Genomic DNA, 7861 nt, shown 5'->3' with positions numbered 1-7861 from the left:
CATCTGTCAGTGCTGCCCATTTAGCCTGTGGTTCCTCTGAGTAACTCAACAGTGGGTCAGAGCCGTCCTGACAGCTCCACCATGGGAGTATGAAGCACTAATGGGCAGTGCTGAAGAACCCAAGATGTCAACAGGATCTCCAAATATCCCATGGCCTTGAAAACCAGACCTCGGGGCAGCAGAAAGACAGTAAGTTTGTCTAAGGCAAGAAAGGCAATCTTGCATGAAATGGGTCTTTAGGACAGAATCATAGGATACCTGGAGATCCTGGGGTGCCTAAGCATTTGTGCGTCCTTATTTATGGATTGCCAGGCTACCTGAAAACCAATGATGTAACTTTGCAGTTGGTTATCAAACTTTTACTCATTGTGTTTTTACAACTGAGAGTTGCTAAGTGGGAGTCCTTTTATATTCCTCTAAAAAATCCTCTGACAAAAGATTTCTAAATTAAATTTTCTCCATTTGGGATTTTTTTCATAGTAAGTATTTAGTAAATTTTCCACATTTTAAGTGGAATAAACTTTTTTTTTTTTTTTTACATGTTAATCACCTTCACAAAGTGAAAGAACCGTGCAAGGAAAATAAAAAGAATAATCATTCTTGTTTTGCATTTTACAAGAGTAGGGCTAACTACAGGTAATAGCAAAGCTGTTCTAGGTTTAGGTTTGGAATTTATGAATATATGCCTTGTAATCTGGTATCCATACTTTTGCCTCCTGCACTTGTACGGTTGAATATTTATTTAGGAATTTAGAAGAGACTGCTTTAGATTCCCTGCTTTACCACAGACTTGGTTACTCACTTAAGTTTACCATGCAATAGCTTCCTAAATGATGTTCAACAATGACAGTGGTCATTTTGAATTTCCAGAGTTAAAAAAGGGAGGTAATGGTGAGCTCATCACTTATCATACTGGCATCTAACAGAAATACAGCTAGAAAGACTTGGCGTGTTGAGGAAAGGGAAAGTTGACACAGTTGCTCTCAGGTGTGCACTTGAAAATCGGTGATGTTTTGTCTAGGTACTATTATTGCTCACTGGAGTCACTGTGAAATATCAAATTGCTATAGAGGGAACATTGTGAAAAGGAAATGTTTCTGCTTCTTGGGTGTAGTGGGTTTACGTGGCAAGGCTTTGGTAGCAGGGGGCCATATGGGTGGCTTCTGTGAGAAGGATCTAGAAGCTGCCCCATGTTAGGTAAGGGCCCCACTGCTGACCAGAGCTGAGCCAATAAGCAATGTTGTTTTGCGCCTCTGTGAGAGCATATTTAAGACAGGGAAAAAAAAAAAAAAAACACTGCGCCACACACAGCAGCTGGGAGAGTGAGAGGAGCGAGGAACAGCCTTGCAGGCGCCAAGGTCAGTGAAGAAGGAGGGGGAGAGTTGCTCCAGGTGCCGGAGCAGAAGTCCCCTGCGGCCTGTGGTGAGGACCATGGTGAAGCAGGCTGTCCCCCTGCAGCCCATGGAGTACCACGGTGGAGCAGGTTCCACGCTGCAGCCCGTGGAGGAGACCACGGTGGAGCAGGTGGACCTGCACCGACGGAGGCTGCGGCCTGTGGAAGACCCCTGCCGGAGCAGATACCGGGCCGGAGCTGTAGCCCGTGGAGAGGAGCCCACGCAGGAACAGGTGACCTGGCAGGAGCTGCTGCCTGTGGGGGACCCAGGTTGGAGCAGTTTGCTCCTGAGGGATGGACCCCGTGGTACGGACCCATATCTGGAGCAGTTCTTGAAGAGCTGCTGCCTGTGGGCAGCCCACGCCAGACCAGTTCAGCAAGGACTGCATCCCGTGGGAGGGACCCCACAGCACAAGGGACGAGAGTGACCAAGAAGGAGCGGCAGAGAAGAAGCACTATAGACTGACCATAACCCCCATTCCCCCGTGCCGCTCAGGGGGAGGAGGTAGAAGAGGGTGGATGGGGGGGAAGGTGCTTTTGGTTTTTTTTCTTTGTTTCTCACTTCTCTAGCTTGTTAGTAATAAGCAATAAATCTTACTATCTCCCTATGCTGAGTCTCTTTTGCCCGTCACAATAATTACTGCGCGATCTCCCTGTCCTTATCTCAACCCTTGAACCCTTTTCATCGTATTTTCTCCCCATTCCTCTTTGAGGAGGGGGAGTGAGAGAGCAGTTGTGGTGGAGCTCGGCCGCCCACCTGAGTAAAACCACCACATTGGGCACTCAGAAGGTAGCTTTATTTAGCAGCTTCTTATTGAAACTGAAATTTTGTCTTGGCAAATGAATTGAAGCATAAGGTACATAAAATATACTGGGGGACTTGTGGTTGCTGCATCTGATGGAGGCAGACCTGAATGCATGGAGCTAGGCGACAACATCTCACCACTACCAGGTGGAAAAGTCCTGCTCCACTACTGCAAGTCCTCCTCCATCACATTCTCCCAGCACTTCATTGTGGCAGCATCTTCCATGAGCTAGTTCAGCTCCCAAAGCCAACAGTAAAGGCAGCACAACCACGGGCTAGTTTCTCCTGGTCTGGGTGAGTAAAAGATCTCAGCTAATGCACCCTGACATAAGGCAAGAGTGGGAGGAAGGCAAGAAACAAGGAAAAGAGAGAGAAGGACAGACGATGGAAGGAATGGGATAAAGGAAATCAAGCAGGAGGTGGTGTCAGCTCAGCACATGAAACCACATCCCGAATGTGTGCTGGAGGCAGAGGAACAACCACATGGTGCTCTGCCCAGCTTAAATGGCCTGCAAAAATAGCCTTTTAGAAAACCTGCCACTGTGTTGGGATCACTTATGCTTTAATAATGACATCTGTTTGACAAAAAAGCTGAGTAGCTTAGATCTGTGACAAAAAAAATTGAAACTTTATTTCATCTTGCAGACAGGATATGGGTGTTTACTTGAGTGAGAGACATTTCTGTTTTTAAAGAATTTTATGATATCCTTATTCTTGCTATGCTATGGACTAGGACAACCATTCCTAACAATGATTGAAACTACTATTTTCTCCTTTTCACCTTCTGACTTAAAGACGGTGTCTGGAAGAGACTGCAGGGGAAAACTTCTGAACTGTATGATATATATGCATACGGTGAAGTGTAAATGTCCAGCTTTCAATCCACAAGTGTGATGCAGATGTTTTAGATCATATTTATATCCCGTGAATGTGCATTGGATAAACAGCAACCAGAGTGTGATGTCCTGGATAGAAGGATTATGATGACATCCTTTTGGCCTAGTCGCCAAATCTTAAAAATACATAGTGGTATTTCAGTCTTTATTAAAAATTCCTTGCTTATGTTCTTATACCATCAGTTACACACAAAGTGATTGTGTGATGTTGCTTCACAGGCCATGATTTTTAGGTATTATTATTAATACTTACATACAGAAGCAAAATACTATGGGATCTTATGGGTTCGACTGGACAGTTTGGGGTTCAAATAGGCTGAGTACCCTTTGTCTACATACATCTGGTGGGTGAAAAATATGGCTAGCTGCCATCATACTCTTCATGGAAAACTTCTTGGTTCCCCTTACCTACAGAAACATTCAAAGAGCAGTAGGCTAAGGCTAAATCACTTCCAGGTCCTGCCATTTAATTGCTGTCCATTTTGTAATCAAAGGTACATAATACATATTAGAACTGGAGTTAATCTCACGTCCTGGTAACAGTGAAGTACTGCTGGCAGCAAATAAATAGGCAAAGTACTGGTGTCTCATTGCTGCAGCAAGCACCATCCCCCTCACACCGATGACTTTGAGTTTATTTGGTATTCTGCAGTCACACCTCCAGCTGCAGTGCAGATGTAGCCTTAGATGGCTCCTGCTACCACTGTCCTAGTAACTTTTTCTATGGGTAACTTGCACTGCAGTGGACCCTAGGCAAGAAATCATCCTCAGCATTTGTGGGGATGCCTCCTGACTAGCACACTATTGGGAAACCTAGGCGACACTTTGGAGACTCTGGAACATCTCAGCCCTAAACATGGGTGAGAAGCAGGTGCAGAGGCAGCCAGGAGCCTCCTGCTGCTCCCTGCAGAGGCAAACAGGAGTACACTGTGCCTTTTCTGATTCACCTGAGTTTGCCTGTCTATGTTAGCAGAAGGAAGTAAGCTATATACAGAAGGAAAGTGAGTAGTTGTTAGTGGGACCATGGTAGCAATCTGATTCCATGAAGAGAGGAACAAGATATATTTATTTAAACTCGCAGTAGTAAAATGCCATTATGGGACTGTAATCTAAATTGTATCATCAATACCTGAAAAAGCACAGCTGACACTCAGCTCTTTGGGGTTAGAACCAAAGGAAGTTTCTACAACACACCAGTGAGGCTAGGGTGTTTCAGTGGGAGGAGGTCTTAGTTAGGCTTTCCCCATTATTCAACAGACAGCCTCACCCCTGCTAGGTGCCCCCTCAGCAGGGGCTGGCACAGTTGTTCGCCCTCTTCTCCTTCCACTCTGCCTGTAAAGTGGAAGACATTTTATGGAGGTCTCCAGAGTCACGAATCTTGTGCATTAGGGCATGCACAACTAAGACTGTGGTACAACTTAAGAAATCTATCTATTGCAATTTGCATACTTGCCAAGGTAGAAAAATTAAACTGCAAGAAAAGGTCAAACTTCAGATAAATCTATCATAGATAAATCATCATTATTTCAGATAAATCATCGTCTATGACTCCGGACCTCAGCTGAAAGTGTGCAGGCCTTGAGTGCACACTATCTTCTTGAGGAAAAGATAGCATTTGCAAAAAATATGACTCCTCAGTTTTTATGGGACACAGGACTCATGCTTCTATGTGGGTTTTAAATTTGATGGAATGTCCTACTGCTTCCTTTCATGGGAAATGTTTCCTGACATGATCATTGCTGACCCATACATCTGAAGCTATGAATGAATGCTGTTGTGATGTATAAAATAGCTCATGACTCTTCTGTGTGCAGTGATCTTTTAATGAGCAGCAAGATCCCAGGAAGAATAAAATAATTCTTCCAAACCAAGCACTTAATCTCACTTTGTAGCTAAATCAAAATGCTCAAATTAATATGCTGACTAATCTTTACAAACGTTCTGCCTAGGACAAATGACCAGCTGGTCTAAGCATACTTTGTTTAACTGTATGACAGCAGAAACTACTGCAGTTGGAGTACTTAAAATTTAAGGGGTCCAATATTTCCCAGGCTATTTTTTTTTTCCCTGAGCATGGGTCTTTACTAATTAAGTAAGTCCAGCTTTATAGGTGGAGCAATACCAAAAAAGTACCAATAAAAATTTTAAAGCTCTCTAAAACATTTTAATGCCTTATTTCATGTGGCATATACAGAGTTATGACGGTTTGTAAGGTATAAAGTTTTTTATTAGCAGTCCAGTGGGAAGACGATATAACTCAGTCATTGCTTTGCAACTCATTTAATGCACATCACCACAACATTTGACTAGCACACTTATCACAAATTGAACTCAGTAAAATATTTGACCCAGCAGCCCTTTACACACATGCAAAGAGAGAGTTAACTACACAATAATTTGAGGAATTAGTGGTCACTTATAAGACATGGCATAAACACACCAACTACTCTTCAGTTTATGCTATATTATTCCCCAAAGCCTCTAGGTTTCACAGGGTTTTCCCCAAAGAACGTGTGGTACAAAAATTTGAAAAACAACTGACCTCTACTTTAATATCTTTTATATGAAACAAATGGGAAAACTGATATAGGAGTTACAAAATTCATTTTCCCTCTCTCCTGTCACCTTCATCTCCTCCCCCAACATTTAGAGAGTTTCACTTCAAATAAGTTAAGTAGGACTAGTAGGTTCCCATTACAAACGTCTGCTTCTCTCCATGTTTGATGTTAAGTGACAAACCCAGAGGTGGTAAGGGCGCAGCTGGCCTGTCCCCAGACTGCACATTGGCAGTGACACCATGCATAGCACAGTGAGTTCTCAGGTGATTATTGCTCCTGACTTCCTTTTTACACAAGTGGCTGCATACAGAGGGAAAAATGGGACAATTAGCAAAGTATCCCAGATGTCCATATGTGTCCAAAAAAAGAAGAGAGGCTGGTCATTCTCTGTTATTCTCTATATCATCTGCAGAGAATTGGGAGATTAATAGTGTTTTCAGCTGAGAATTTTGTTTGAATTGAAAAAGTCTTGCTTAAAAACCTCCTCCTCTTCATGGAACAAACACAGATGGCTGTAGTACAGTATTTTGTTGTTTTACACCATAGAGTACTGATCTTCTGTAACAAACTTGAAGTTTAATGTGTGCAGCAGTAGAACATAAGTAAAACCAGGGAAAAAGAAAATCAAAAGGAATCATGCTTAACAGCAGCTGATTAAAGCCCCAGATATAGTAGTGTTTATGAAACAAAGATTTTAATTCAGATCTTCAGACATTTAAGGAATAATGATTGTTTGTTTCTTCTATTAAAATGATAAGAATTATTTCAAACTGTTTCTATTAATATTAGCCTGTACCAACTGTAATTATAGAAGGCACACTTTTCAAATCTACATGTGGCCAAGAAATGATCTTCTCTGCATCAAAAATTTTCTGGGTTGACATTAGAACAAACCAGGGATCTCTTGGAATTTTTTTCATGGAAATGTGAGAAAAACCTGCTGGTTACATCACTTACCTGCAATCCAGAACACAAGATTAAAAATGGCTATGTATCCTGTTTGAAACAGGTCTATGAACAATAGACTAGAAAAATGTGATAACCATTGGGGCTATAAAGTCATTCTTGCTTTTGCTTGGATGTTTATACAAAATACAATATTCCCAGTAAGAGGCTAAAAACTTGGCAACAAAGCATAAGAATGTATTCCATGACATCCTTTTGAAAATCTATCTACAACTGGCTTAAGCATATATATTTTAAAATTACAGAGTTGCAGAAAATTCCAGTGTGCTGAACATGCTCCATCCTTGTGCAGTTCTGGTATGTCAGCTGGGTCAATCATACACCTTCCCAGGGGTGCAAGAGAGGCACAGGTCTCCCCTGATATCATTTGATATTTATAAGACTTGAAACAGATTGTGCAAGAATTTAACTTATTGTTTGCCATAGAACAGGAGAAGAAGGAAGAAACAAGCTAATTAATATAGATAGTTGCAGATTTTGAAAGAAGCAGGAATAAACATGCAAAACAGGTATGTAGATGAATGAGGTTTATAGGAGACAAAGGATATGGGGATGACTTAGAAGTAGAAGAGTGCTTTTAAAAATGGAAGAGCTGTAAGCATTCCCCCCTGACTAGGAAACAAACAACCATCAGAGTATACATGTCTTCTCCATCTCTTAGTAGCTGGTGTACATAGGCCATGATATCCCATTCCATTTCTCTCAGGAAGCTAGAAACACAAATCTGCTATGGGTTTCTGTTGGGGAATGTCAACATGTTGTCAGTTTTTCAATTCCTCTTCTTACAAGGAAAATGGAAAGAAAAAAAAAACACCTAAAGTAGATATTACCAAAACAATTGATACCACATAAAATCTCAAGTCAATGGCTCCAACCAAAACGATAATCTGTGAAACCTGAGTTCAGGATTCTCTTGTACATCTTGGATTATAGACTCCAAATGTATGCAACCTATGCTTTATTAGATAACTTCTTAATTTGAGCACTTCTCAGCCCTTTGAATACTTGATCATTAAACCTAAGTGTTCTTTTTACTTTTAACCTCCTTCTTAATATATATGTATATCAAAGAATGAAACATATTTCAAATAACAGGTCATTTATCAGCAGTTAATAGCTCAGTTCTGTTGTGCATACACAGGAAAAATCCTCACTGAATTCAGTGTCTCAGTTCAGAGAGATTCTTTTCACTAGATCACTTTAAATATGTATGGAATTGTTGTCTTAGAAAGCATAAAGCTCA

Source organism: Anser anser (assembly GCF_964211835.1).
Source record: "Anser anser genome assembly, chromosome: 2".
NCBI classification, from domain to species: domain Eukaryota; kingdom Metazoa; phylum Chordata; class Aves; order Anseriformes; family Anatidae; genus Anser; species Anser anser.
This window is presented reverse-complemented; position numbering follows the sequence as displayed.